The sequence below is a fragment of the Megalops cyprinoides genome, chromosome 3 (genome assembly GCF_013368585.1).
Source record: "Megalops cyprinoides isolate fMegCyp1 chromosome 3, fMegCyp1.pri, whole genome shotgun sequence".
Taxonomy (NCBI): Eukaryota; Metazoa; Chordata; class Actinopteri; order Elopiformes; family Megalopidae; genus Megalops; species Megalops cyprinoides.
In genome coordinates this window covers 30,172,403-30,186,919 of record NC_050585.1, presented here as the reverse complement: position 1 = coordinate 30,186,919, position 14,517 = coordinate 30,172,403, and the positions used below count along the sequence as shown (strand labels likewise).

Below are 14,517 nucleotides of genomic sequence, written 5' to 3'. Positions count from 1 at the left end.
CATTGAATCGCGAGACTTGTTCCCCAGGGGTCCATCTCAGGGACATAGATTCTGAGTTACAGGCCTCATGACTGTTCACGATTTGGTTTGTCCACATAGCTCACCAGAGCTCTTCACTAGAGAAACTTATACCATGATAAGGCAAATGTGCATTGATTGCACTGTGATTATGATGGTGATTGTTCCTTGGATTGCACAAATGTGGCTGTTAGCAAAAGAGAAAAAAGTTTTTGACTAAATTACTGCCGACAATCTCCAGATGAAACTAATATGCTGTGCGTGAATTTCAGTCAGCCTAATTGTCGCAATTTGTCTTTGCTAAATGAGGTCCCAGTTTGAATCATGGCATATGGTAATTAAAAGAATTGGCTGTAATCTTAATTGCATTATAAGAAGTGGATTAAAGCTGTTCTTGAAGAAAGAGTAGTTACAGCATTTTGGATGTAGTCAGACATGAAGTGAATAGAACTAATAAAAGTTTGACATTTTTTTCAGTAGGTCTTAAAATACACTGATGCCTGCAAATGTTTACGATTGCTTTAAGAATAAGGTTCAAAGTTGTAAAGATGGTTGGTTACATCTTGTAGATTGTGATGGAGGCTGGAACGGCACAAGGCAGCCCCTTGTGGATCAGCTTTGGGGATCTACAGCTTTTAGATCACACATGCAGTCATATTGTCTGCATAGTACGTGGGGTGCTGACCCCCGTCTGCCTGAAACTTCAGTTTGGAATGTGAGATGTGATTCTTATTTTCCTTTTTCTTCTTTTGGAGTCCTGTTTCCTATGTATCTAGTATCTATCTATCTAGGAATGAATATTGGACTTTATAATGGGTTTGAGAGGTTTTTAAAGACTTTTTAAATGACTGCAATTCTAAGATACATTTGCTAAATGAAGCTTGTGAACACTTTTTGTTAATTAGAAGAGACCTCCTATCAAAACATGACATTCAGTGATGTATGACATAGTTAATTGTGCTTTTAAGCGTCCGATAGAGTACAGCGTTCAAAAGGGGATACAAAAAACACATTGATAGGTGTCTATCCACTTAAGAACACTAAGAATTACTTCAAAAACATGCTTTTGAGGGTATTGTTTGGCAAGGTTTCTGCAAGGTGACAGTGTCACCTTGAAAAATTCCTGTGAAAGGACCCAAAGTGTACGTCTTGCAGTTGAAATTGCGTGTCTTCCAAGTGCAGTTGCTGCAACATACTCCTAAAACGACCTTTTGACCACAGCCGCTGAATTTTTAAAGACCAAAAAGAACTGCTTTTTCCTGAATGGTGCTTCTGCAGAGCTTTTTTGATGGCTTTCTCCAACTTTAATGGGCATGTTGTCTAGGAGGATCCCATGATTGGCTCGGTTATTGCAGTGCATTCCCTGATCTATAGTGGGAGTTATGGGTCTGGAGAGGAAGCTGGACATATCAGGGCCTGTTGTCAAGCATGGCAGCCAGGCTTGTCCATGGAAGCACGGTAACGTCAGCGATGGTCTGCACTGTTGTGGTTCGTGCCAACAGGCTGGAGCGTAATGCAACCTAAAGCAGGGTCTCCTGGTCAAGCAGTAGCGCAGATGAAACAGCGGTGTCCTTTAAAGGCATTTGGTTATTCATTCAGCATAGCCTAATTATCCATATTCAGAATTTCACACCACTCTGAATGACAATGTCATTACAACTCCTTACTCTCGCCAGTCACATTGACAAGTACATCCATTTCTTTCTGAAGGGGATGCTGCTACCATCTAGGGGGTTTGTCATTTTTGATTTGCCAGAGGATCAAAGTAGGGCTCCCCATGAAGCTAATGGAAATGATGGTGTTTTTTTTAAAAGAAAGAAAAAATAGGGCACCAGAGAAGCTAGGATTTTAAGACCACAATCTTCCAGAAAGTAAGATAATGTGTACTGGAATTACAGCCCACACCTTTAAATTGCAGAAGCAGCAAATGGAAATGGAAGTATTTTGCGCAGTGTGGGAACAATGGGAGCAGAAAATTGCACAGATGAAAGCAAGCCTGCCACATATTCAGATCAAAGCCTCCGTCCGCAAATCAAGTCTGTCCATTCGAAGGAGAACATGTTGTCCTGTATGGGTTTAAGTAAGTGATCTAATAACACAGATGGGTTTAGCTCACTTAAGCCCCATTATCTTGCCATAGGTAAGCCTCACTCCATCTCAAGTTAGTGAGTCCCTGCAAAATAGGTGAAAATGCTTGTTGCTTTTTTTGTTGCAGTTCCTTATCATGTTTTAACACATTACAACATAGCAACTAATTATAGAGGAGCAATCACATATGTTTTCGGAGTCTTTTCTTAACTTACTATATGCTTTTTGTACATTCATAAGTGTAACTTACGAGTCGAGCCATTAGCCTGTTTCATGATGCCTTGCAAACATCGCATTTACTGGTATTTGCCATTCAGAGCACTGTTGTGTTCTTTCAAGCTTGAAAAGATGTTATTTTCCTTGAGCCTTTCATACAATTAATCTCCAGCAGCGTAAACGTACCAGAGTATCAACAATTAGCAACATCTGGAAAGCGATGCATTAAATTCTCTGGCAATGAAAGCAGGAATGGAGGTCTTACTGTCTCAGAGGGGGAGCCTGACACTTGGGCATGGATGTAATGAGCAATGATTTGCCTTTGCTAAGGAATTGTAATGAGTGTTCGTGAGGATGGAGAGCCGGCAACGATCATTTGGGTTGTGAAGAACACCCGCCGATTTCCTCCACACAGCGCAAGCCGTCCTGACATGCAAAGACCCTATAGCGGCATTATCTTATCTCAGCTATTTCATTTCATTTTTTTCTTCATTTTTACATTTCATTTCACCGCAAAAACAGCCAATAACAGTGTAACTGCTTCGAAGGAAAAGGCTGGGGGGGAGAGAAATTCTGCCCTCGGAACATGTAATTGAATACATCGTGTTTTTGTGACCCATTTAAAGTCATATGGGAGAAATGCAGAACAAATTTGCTTTTATTCTTACGCCTCGGGACTGGTAAAAGGTTTGTCAGCGAGTCACTGAATGCATTCATTGTGTATCAGCACATTACCCCCCTCCTTCATTAGAAAACCCATCTGGTCTATTTATTTTCTTTTTCGGCCTGTGAATGGGGAGAAACTTGCAACTTGCGTTGGTCTCTACCTGTGTCTCCCGCTGTTGGAGCCATCGCAGTGACATCGCACACACAGTGCTGCAGAGCTCCATGTGCATGGTGTTCCTTTACGTTCTCTTTCACACAGCAGACCCACAAGAAAGGATAGCTGAAATGAAAGTAGCACCGTGAAAGGGCTACAAGGAGGATGCGTGGAATATAAGCCTTTCAGATACAGTTCGCCTTACTGTGATAGCAGGTAATTTTCATGAATACATACAAGAGATAGGCAGCAATATTAGCATTAGGAATATTGCGGCCTCTTTTGGAAATGGTTTGCCCCATATATTTGTGATAGTACTGCAATGATTGCAAGTCATTCTCTAAGAGTCATCTGTATTTTTAATGAGTCATGGTATTGTATTTTTATAAGGTAGGCTATGTGTCAGAGTTGGAGATGAAAAAGAATTTAAGAGCATGGCCTAATGGCCAGATCAATTGCTTTTACCTTATCTGGAGTTTAAGGTAAATTGTTTCTATCCAGTGTTGCTACTCTTTTGTTCTGAAAAACACAATTTTTTGCAGTTTGGGGGGGGTAAACGAGGTAAACCTATCCCTGACTGAAAATGTTAAACACCTCAGTCAGTTATGATGTCCATGGGGTGAAACAAATTCACTGGGTTTACTCAACATAATGCAATCTTTATGCTTCCCTTTTATATATGTGCATTAACCTTTTTAAAGTGCTGCTTCAGAATGGAGAACGACTGAATAATCTGGGCAGATGGTGAACAAAGTAAGTGCAAATGAACACTGAAAAAGTATAATTATATACTGTAGTGCTATTTCCCAATGCTAGTGAAAAGGGGGGTTGTCTTGCCACTGTGTTACAGCACTTATCTTCAGAAGAAGGGCAGTGTGGGGCATCAGACTGTTCGGCAGCTGCTGTGAGCTGATAGGCTAATGGAGATTTGGGGTCAGGGGGTCGTGGAGGATTTACAATTTATTAGACACCCTCTACAATAGAACATGAAGCTATTTACAAAACCAAGGAATTTCATACTCTGCAAAATGTGACAACTAGGACTTGTTTTAAACCACAGCAACAGACATACATATGGAAGGACTTCTGAAAGTAGAAGAAATACTTCAAAAAGGGTTTCCATTTTACAATTGTATAATCAGTGCAGTAATATAAAAAAAAAACAAATATCCCCATTCTGTCTTCCTCCGTAGTTCCGCAGTCCTTGTTTCTGACAGCTTTGTTGTAGTTGGATTGGGTCTGTAGTTGACCTTTGTCTCTAAGGTATTCATGAGGTCTGTCAAGGTTTTTTTGAAAAGCCAAAGAGCAAACGGCTGCCTTGCACATTGAGCCCAAAGGCTAACACTCAGCTTCAACTGACCAGGACTACAGGTCCTGCTCTCGGCATTTGACTCACAAATAAAGCTACTTTGCTGAATTTCCAGCATTGTCATACTTGTATGGAGATTATCCAGTTGAAACTTGAATTTTTGCCCACTCCCTGTGGGCACACACAAAAAGTACTATTCTGTTGTATATAGTGAGAATGTACAGTTTGCTGTTGAGTGGCTGCCTTGCTGACTTGAAAATGTAGAAAGGACTGAGTTGGGATTAGGATTGACATGGCCCGGCGGTTGATATATGAGCAATGAATGCTGGATGTCTCCTCTCGCCTGCCCAGAACAGTCTGAACAAGACATGGGGCTGATGGCAGCTGTTTGTCACTGCCCTTTTCCTCTTGGCTAGACAGTTGACAGGGTTAACCCGCTGCTTTTGACCTGTCTGAGCACTAAAGCTAGGAGGCAGAGTTCTGGTATCGTATAGCACAGAGTGCATTTACTGCAGTTATTGTCAACTATGTGGGGGGTTTCACAACAGTAACTGAATGATCAGCTGTTTGTCTGAAGTTCGGAGCATATGAAGAACAGGAGAGTGGTTAAATTTGCATCCTGACTCTGTTTTACCCCAGAGGATGGAACCATTTTGTGCTGATTTTAGCCTGCTTTGATAAGAGTGGTTAGAATGCTGTGTGTGTGCATATGAGGTATGAGACAATATACTTGGCTCATGGTACCATGATAAAACGGAGTTAAGGATATGAAATGAACCCATAATCCCCTGAGAAAAAAAATTCTTATAGAAAAACAAAAATACATCATGGCTGAAGAAGTTTTCTTTTTTTCCTTTACTTATATATCTAATGAAATTTAGATATTTAGATAAATTTAGAAAGCTAATGCTTTAAATGTGACAGATACATAAAATAATTATATCAGGATAATATGCTTGACTTATATAAGGCAGGGAATCATATATTTCACCATGGTTATTATGATGTTACGTCCCAGATGGGTAATGGCAGTACCCGTGGTAATAGCAGTGAAACACCAATGATCAACACAGCGAGAGAGCACCCCAAGAATCTAGCATCTTTAAATCGGGGTGCCCCGTTTCTGGTTGGCCGGGCCTGAACGATGAGACGGGACGCAGCGCAGAGGGATACCTGCGTCAGGAGAGAGCGGGAGAGGAGAGAGGGAGGGAAACCGTGACGCAGGCGGCCCAGACTCCACACGCCCAGTGCGCCGCACGTAACAATGAGCTTAGATAAAGAAATAGCGGCTGCCATGCTGTCTGTTCTAACCTCTTCTCATCAGAGAGTTAACAAAAGGGGAGTGTATTACCTCTGATCTGGGTGAGACCAGGTGATGGGCACACCCCCTCCCAAATGACCTGCTGTGGACCATCCAGTCCCAAAATGCCTTATTACAGGGAAAAAAAGCAAAGCAACACAAGGGTGGGTAGGTGATCACAGAGACACAGATAAAATAAAAAATCTAGGAAAACAGATTGGGAAATCTAGTGAAACAAACATCAGTAATGATCTTACAACACTAATGGTAAGAAGTACTATACTAATAAAATGGACAGATTGAGTAAAGCAAGTAAAAAATTCACGTTTTTTGCAGCATTTTCTCAGGTCTAAGAAATATTTTGTCACTCTCTGATTTTACGAAATTCAACATTACGATATTGTCACATGCCCAGTGTATATGCATGTATGCGGAGTTTTTCGAAATGCATTTAGGTGTGTCTGTGTAACTCCTTATTGTGGGTTCTCTTAGTGACTCGTATAGAACATGCACAGTTCTGTGTATCTGTGTGTGGAAAGCACACTGTTACAAGCAGTGTTGGGCGGTGGTGTTAATGATAGACCATCTCTTCCATCCCAGTCTAACCTCCCTCTGAACACACTGAAGCTGAATGCTCCCACCCTTTAGATCACATTAATATTCCCTTTAATCTCTATCCGTGCCAAACCCTCCATCCAGTCTTTCTCCTCACGTGGTACGTAAGACCTTGATATGTTCATTTCAGCCACTGAAAACACTTTCATCTCCTTTTTTCATCTTCCTCTGTGGCCACTGATTCTCTCTCTCCTCTGTAGACAGTTCAGTTGGATCTGACTGAGGCAGTTTCATGACCTTTAGAAGAAGCATGGCCTGATACAACACGCACTGCATTTGTATTTCGAGTCTCTCTCTCAGCCTACGCGCTGTGTCCCTGGCTGCACCAGGTGAATGATCTGCAGGTCCATGCATGCCAGATCTCACACACACACACACACCAGCACCTACCAATGCAACTGATACTGGACCTTACATTTTCATTTCAAAATACTTTCTTTCCTCTCTTTATGTTTTGTTTTGAGGGGTAAACATTAAAGTCAGGCTTTACAGAAGTCCTGTTGCCCTTAACATGTGTAGTTTAACATCTGTTTATTATAAACACAGATTTTGTGTACGGGAGAAATGGTACTCTTAAATGTGCCTGAAAATACAAGTTTTGAGCATATTTTAAGTGACAGGTACCTGCAGCGTATTTTCCTTCTTTATTCAAAGGGGTGTCCATCAAATGTGTGGCCACAGGTTTTCAAAAACGGCTTTTCGATGGATTATTTAGGACTGATGTGTTGCCAGAAGCAAACCACTGGCTTCACTACACTGTATTATTACATATTTACTTTCCTAACAAATAGAAAAAAATGAGGGTCCTTGCAAAAGTAAGCATATTAAGTTACACTTACAAAGAAATCACTGCATTCAAGCTCTGGGGCGACTGACAGGTCAGTGACAGATCAGTGTGAAGCGACTCAAGGTGATTCTACGGGGAGATACGACGCAGGGTTTTATTTACGCATCTCTTTTTGCTGAGATGAACACAGAGATAACCGTCATTGCAGGCATTCAGATAGTGTCACTGCTGCTAGAGGAAAGGTGAATATTAAGCTATACATGATGCAGCTTCCCCATCTATCAGCTTCTAAAATGCTACCTTTTTTTGAGATGCCTACAAGCTGTCATCTTTTCAACTGAAATCAACAGTTTCAGTGTTATTGCTTTTTTTTTTTCCTTTTTTCATTTTAGCTTTTTTCAGCATTACAACGTTGAGTGTAGCTTTGTGCAGGTCTTGCAGGATTTGATGTTCAATGCTTAGCACCAGAGGAGCAGGATGTTTATGAGATGTGATGGGACACAGAGCACAGTGGCAGGACAAGCTCCCAGCTGGCCAAACTGCCATCACGCAACCAACGGCCGTGTTTGCCGGGCTGTTGTCTTTGTCAGCCTCAAGTACCACTTCATAAATCATGGCTTCATGGGTGGAATATGGGAAATAAATGTTATCTGACAACATAGAAATAATGCACCCTTAAGTGGCGTTGTGAATCCAGTTGTAAGTATGATTGTTGTAAAACTACCCCTTTGGTCTCTTAGCCTTCCACCTCTCTTTGTTATAAGTCTGATGTGTTATTTTGTGTTAGTTTGAGTTTAGTTCAAAGACACAGAGAGTGATTCTAACCCAGCAAACAGGAGGCACACAGAATAAAGCCATTTGTGAGTTCCTCATCTGCAACACCCTGAGGATTTTTCAGTTTTTCATCATTGTGTAGCTCGCCATCTACCCAAAACAGTGAGAAATTCTGCAAAGGATGCCCATTACATCTTTGCATGGGTGCATTGATTGCACCATTTGCCCATTCACAAGATCAGCAGTTTCATTTCTAAGTACGGGAAAGGGAACCCTTTGTGAACAGTAAACTGTAGGAGGAGGTTGTGGTGTAATCACACCGCCCCCCTCAGATCACACCTCCCTCTCAAGTAAGGACCCAGTGACAGGGATTTATAGGATGTATGGTACAGACAGACAATATGTTCCAGATGCGGTCCTCCCACATTCAGTAAAAAAGAAAATTACAAGTTCTTTAAATGCTATTTTCTAATCTATTTTTTTTTTTTTTTGCAGAATTGTTTGAGGATAACAGCAGCTATGAAATTTACACCCGAGTCAGATATGTAATGCAAGGATCAAAGGAGAATAGATTAGGTTGGAGTGCATGTCTCATTATGTGTCTTTCAGTGAGTTAGGAGAGATGTATTGTCATTTCACAGCAGTAAGGCTAACTCCAGGATCCTCACATTACACTCCCTGCACTCACACCAGTCATTTCTGGCATTGCCACCATAGGTACGAACAGCCTCAAGTGGAGCTTTGTCAAATTTCAAATCCTCCTTGATCTGCATCAAGCTGTGGTAGCCGATTTTGATCATCTCTTACAGGCTTCTGCACGTGTCTTTAGCTGTAGCTGTTGTGCAAACCCCAGGTGTGTAGGCTGGAAGCAGTATTTGCTCTCACATCAATAAGCCTGCACCAGCACCTCCTCATTTTGGAGGTGCACTTTTCAGTGAAGCGCTACACATTGCCCTGCCACAGCTGTCCCATCCCCCATCAGGAAGGCTCTGCGCTGGACAGGAGAGTGTGCCTTAAAACTGAGCTCTTTTCTCAAAGTACTGGTGCGTAAACGGATCTCCCCAGTGTCTCTCCCTCCCTCTAACAATGCTGCAAAGGCGAGACGCGAGAAAAAAAAAAAAAGCACCGGAGTGAAGCACGAAGTATTGTGTCCCCCGCACCGACTCAGACGTGAGGAAGGAGAGATACTCAGGCTTGGCGTGGACCTTGCTCTGATGAAGTCTGCCCCCTTGAAAGAGCAGGTCTCCTTGGGTGTGAAGAATGACTCATTCTTCACTGGCAAATTGCAGATCTCCTGCATGGTGAGGTTTGGTTTTCTTTTTTTTTTTTTTTTTGTGTTGTGCGGCTCCACTCGGGTGTATTACACAGCTGAGTGGATGGTAGGTACCGTCTGTGCTGGATAATGCAGCAGGTGCCACTGCGTCCCAGCAGGGATTCGCTCTGTCATCGTTACTCATCGCGCAAGAAAAGGCACCGAAGCCTCCCTTCTTCTCAGAGTGCGGAAATCAAAGCGTCCCCTCCCCCCGCCCCGTCTCCCTCACGGCCCGAACAGCGGCTATAATTGGCACTGGACGGGGAGCTGCCACCGAGCCTCGGAACCAAAGCAGCTGCTATGCTTCGGGGGAAGGAAGACGGGCTCTGCCGGCCCTTTGTAAGTACTGCGGTGCGGGCATCCGAAGGGTCCGGCGCTAGGCTTCTATAGTTTCATGCCATTCTTCCACTCCTGGCGTCAGCGGTTTATTCCTTATTGTCACCATATGGTGTCTCTCTCACAGCAGGCAGAGTCTGACACCCGGGTGGAGGATTTTTCTTTTTTTTTTCTTCTAAATCCTGTGGGGCTGTTTGATTTCTGTAGCCGAAGCAAGCTCATTAGCCCTTCGTGACATGATCCCCGCAGGTGTCGTGTGGCTGCGGAACAGGCTCCCAGAGTAAATCCTCGGAATTGTCTTGGACTGATTGGGATAAGGCATTCGGAGACCTTCCGGGACTGGGCTAGGGAGATGGCATCTGGAGTGGCTCCTCATCATCTCAAATTAATCTCGAAGTTCCTGTAGTTCCTCCCGCCACGGGCAGCTGACTGAGGGGCAATAGCTGGTTTGTGGCGGCAGTGGCAGTGGTGTTGCAGACATCTGCAGACACAGCATGGCATAGCCTTGTAGACTCACCACAGGGCCAATGTTGTAAATACATCTGCACGCCCCTCCTTTCCTTATGAGTCTCTGTTTACCAATAGTAGTGGTGCCAGAACATAAGGCAAATATGACAGGTTTTTGAGGTAGAGGATGCATTGTCCATGGACACAGCGAACCAAAACATTAAGCAGGAAATGTTAAAGAAGGACCAGAAGTCTCAGGGGCTCAATATGCCCATTGTTCCTGTTTACCCAATTAACCACAGTTTGAGCAGGATCCATCACTTGGGAGTTGTGTTGATGGAACTGTGTTTTACACATTTCCAGCTTATCCATTCCCTGGATTTTCTCGCATGGCTTTCCCATCAGCCCGTGCTTGAGTGCAACCACAGGGCCCACTGATAGTCAGCAGAATTCCCCAACTAAATCTCCACCTAGTGGGTCATGTCTTGGCAGTTTAGAGGCTCTTGGCGTGCGTGCAGTTAGCTATGCTATCTGTTGTGCAACTGACAGTATTGCAGCTTGTAAACTGAGGGAGAGGATTGTACACGGATTCTTAATGCAAGTGTAAATGTGGTGTGATTTTTGAAGTGCGATGCTGAAACCTTTGTAAAATAGTGCCTGTACACAGACTACCATAATTCCCTGAAGTTAACATCTGTTCTGCCTTGTCAGTGAGGACAAATTTCAGACTACACTGACATGCCCAAGTAGGATTGCAGTGCAGATGCTAACTATTCACTGAAGTGAAAAAAAAAACTAACTCCAATACCCCCTGCATAATTGACTGTTTTTTTTTTTTCTTAGTATTATTTAAGTGAGGAAAAATAGGGTAGTATTGATCTGCTATGGGCATGCAAGGGAGATGCAAAAATAATTCTTTGCTCTCATATAATTTTGATTCTGAATTTCACTTTGCACTGATTTTCAACGGGGAAAAAAGATGGAAGAAAAATGCTTTGAAGTGCCTGAGATTAAACCTTGGGATCGCTGTGAATATTTTGCACTGGTACATAGCTGGCATCATCCTGAAGTAATTACAAAGATAGGGAGCTTTCATTAGTTCCACGGTGTTGAGCCGCCTGCCGTCCTTCAAATGTCCTGCATTTCATTTGAGACGAGCTGTTAAAAGGAGGAGCAATCAGCAGATTCTCGTGCTAATTTTGTCCCTCTCCTGCTACCTTTTTTGTTCCTGGAACAGAAAAAATAGGATTCTAAAAGGCATCTTTGTGCCATTGGCTCCTGCTGCTTTTTATACTGAGGAGAGTAAATTCCTCTGAAATAAGATCAAAAGGAAGAACTGACAGCCCTACCTGACTTTGTCTCTGGAACCCTTCAAGTTAAACTTTATATTTAGCCAGTCACCTGGGACCTCACCATGCTTTGTAATAACTAGTGAATATTTGAGCAAGTTAAGTATCTATTCCCTATCTGTTCAAAATGTGTTGAGAATTTACAATTTTCTCTTGTGAAAAATGATCAATTCATGGTTGCTCAGATACAGGGCTTCAGAGTGCTAATATTGGGTTTCAGAATTTACTGTTTTCTGCTTTCACTCTGCACTTGTTCAGGACAAATCATCAGAGCACATCAGGACTGAAATGGGCATGCTGTTTGAATTTGAATTTTTACAATCTCATTCTTTCTTGTCCCTGTCTGTGCCATTTTTCCATCGGGAACCACATTATTCCTATTGACTGAACTGTAATTGTGTCCTTGGATAAATTATTCTCTTTTTGTGCAAAAGAGTCCTCATTGTTCTTTGTAATGTATAATGAATATTAGCACAAGTAAATCAAGGCAAGCCATAGAGAGTGTGCTGGAGAACTCATACAGTTGTTCTTGTGAAAAATGGTCAGTCAAAAAGTTAAGTCAAAAACAAGGTTGCAGAGTACAGCTGTTAAGACAGCTGTAAACTTTGTACCCACCCCCGCAAGACTAGAAAGGAATTTAAGAACTTTTAAAAACTTCTCTTTGGCTGGTGCTTGAGTGTAAAAAAAAAAAAGTAATTGTCTCTACTTCTGTGTCTCTATTCTGCAAACTAAAGGACATGCTGTAAAATGTTCTTCTGTTTTGAATGTATTGTCTTCCATCTGAAACTGTTATTCCATCATGATACAGGGTAGTGATTGGTGTATTTTATAGTACAACAATGAAAACATTCTGGGGAGAAATCTTTACAGAGATACCACACAAAGATACCTAAAATTCTCTTTTAGTTTACTTTGATCTGCATTTTGAACTTGCTAGGATTATGTTAAGGATTATTAAAGCCCTGAACAGCAGCACAACAAAATATAGCCTGTGTGGGTAGCTAGCTAATGTTAAGTGAAGTGAGAGGCATGCAAGCTTGCCCTGTTGCAATAGAGGAAATGTAGGTAATGTTAGGCATTTTGTCTATCTTTGTCTCCTTTGTCTAATAAATAGCAAAAAAAATGTAGACATGCCGCACAACATGGCTGCTATAGACTGGAACTAGTTCTGAGCCATTTTGTTTTTGAATTTAATTATTCAATAAGAAGTAAAATACTCAAATAATGGTGGATGTTTTTGGACATCTTTAGAGATACACTCTGTTTTCATACTGTAAACTGTCTTTTAATAATTTTGTGCTAGTTACAGATTTCCAGATGTTCTTGCAGGATGGCAATGACTTGCCAGGCTCAGAGAAGTGAATGGAGAATTTGAAAGCCCTTTAAGTTAATAGCAAGTACTTAGCTGACTGCCACTCAAACATCTTTGAGCAAAATCTTGTATTTGCAAGTGTTAAGGGATGGTACTCAATTCCTTATCAGGGTAGGAATCCGGGTAGATTTCTGTTTTACTTTTCACCTATTACGCATCACAAATCTCCCATTTAAAGTTGTCTACATATAAAGCAATTTGGTCGAAATACCTGTGTGTGTGTGTGTATGTGTGTGTGTGTGTGAGAGAGAGAGATGGTTTCAGAATGTAGATAACTAGCCATTGTGATAACAGGTGATTTTGAGATGTGCTTTTCATTCTCATCAGCATGTATCCACATACATCCTCAACAATTCTCACTGGCAGAAAGATGAACTAGAAGCTATTTAATTGACCAGACTTGGACTTTTAACAGCACTGTCATTTCCCCATCATGATGTGAATCTCCCTTTGAAAAATATGTTCTCCCGTTTATTCTCCTTCCGCGATTCTCGTTCCAAACAATTTTTTGGAACTATGTGGAAGTATTGTGTATACAAATTTTAGCAATAGTGTGTTAGACACCTTCAATTCTCTGCACTATAAAACTAGGTTTTCTTTTTTCCCCAGTTTTTAAACATGCTGGGACTTGCAAGGCCACTCAGTATGCAACCTTTGAAAAACGTTTCTCCAAAAATCTACAATGTAATTATGCAACCACAGTAGTAAGGAAAATATGAATGTCATGAGCTTTTGCCTGTTTACTTCACTGTAAATGGGAAAGAATGTTACAGATTAACCTCAAGATTGTTGTGTTTTGAGATTGGATTCATTGGCGTTTGTGTGTGTTTATGTATGTGTACACGTGTGTGTGTGTGTGTGTGTGTTAGTAAGGTGTTGGGCCACCACGAGCCGCCAGAACAGCTTCAATGTGCCTTGGCATAGGCATTCTACAAGTCTCTGGAACTCTGTGTGTTTTCATATTGGTGGTGGAGAGAGCGCTGTCAAACACGTCGGTCCAAAATATATATATATATACATATACATACATGTATATTCACACATACACTGAAAAGTCTCAAAGGTAAGGTTAGGCATATACCCAGTTCAATTGAATGTTTACTGATGAATTCTGTGCCATTTTACTTGGTAATCAGGCTATTCCATCATTTCTCGTGGTAGGGAAACTGGCTCCTGTGGAAATTACACATCATAAAGTATTAATCCTGTAGTGAGATGAATGACTGTGAGCTTTCTGAGATTACACTGCCATCACATGCAGTGGAGATTTTAATGTGTCTTCATTTTGTCAGATGCTCCCAACCTTGAAAAAAAAAATCCACATTTTCAAGGTTGTCTGTCGATATAGCATTAGCGTTGTCTTATTCACTATTTGGAGTAATTAATAATATCATAATGTCACACCTTGATTTGGGAAAAAAAAAAAAACATTGAGGTGCATTTGATGTCTTAGCATAGCACTTCATCATCCCCGAAAGCCTGATATAACAGTGATGGTTGATCAGGTTCTCTTTGGATCTTCGGCACTGGCAAACGTCCAGGCTCGCATTGAACCACAGCTGTTTGCCGACCCTTATCACGGGAGTCGAATGTAAATATTGAGCCTGCGCACAGAGAAGTTGACATTTTTATCGCGCAGCAGCCGGAACGCACCGGCCTTATCTCTCCCGGCCCCTTCATCAAGGCAGCCATTAGCAGCTAAAGACGGTACACCCCCCTCCCAGGTAGTTCCCATCAGGAGCTGTCGCTCCGGCACGGCGTCTCCCGCCGGGCA

At 41.9% G+C, this 14,517-nt stretch overlaps 1 protein-coding gene across 5 annotated transcripts in view; it reads left to right on the top strand.

The window, feature by feature from the left end:
• LOC118775440 (ecto-NOX disulfide-thiol exchanger 2-like) overlaps positions 1-14,517 on the top strand; it is a 170,702-nt gene that overhangs the window by 94,655 nt on the left and 61,530 nt on the right. The window lies entirely within an intron of this gene.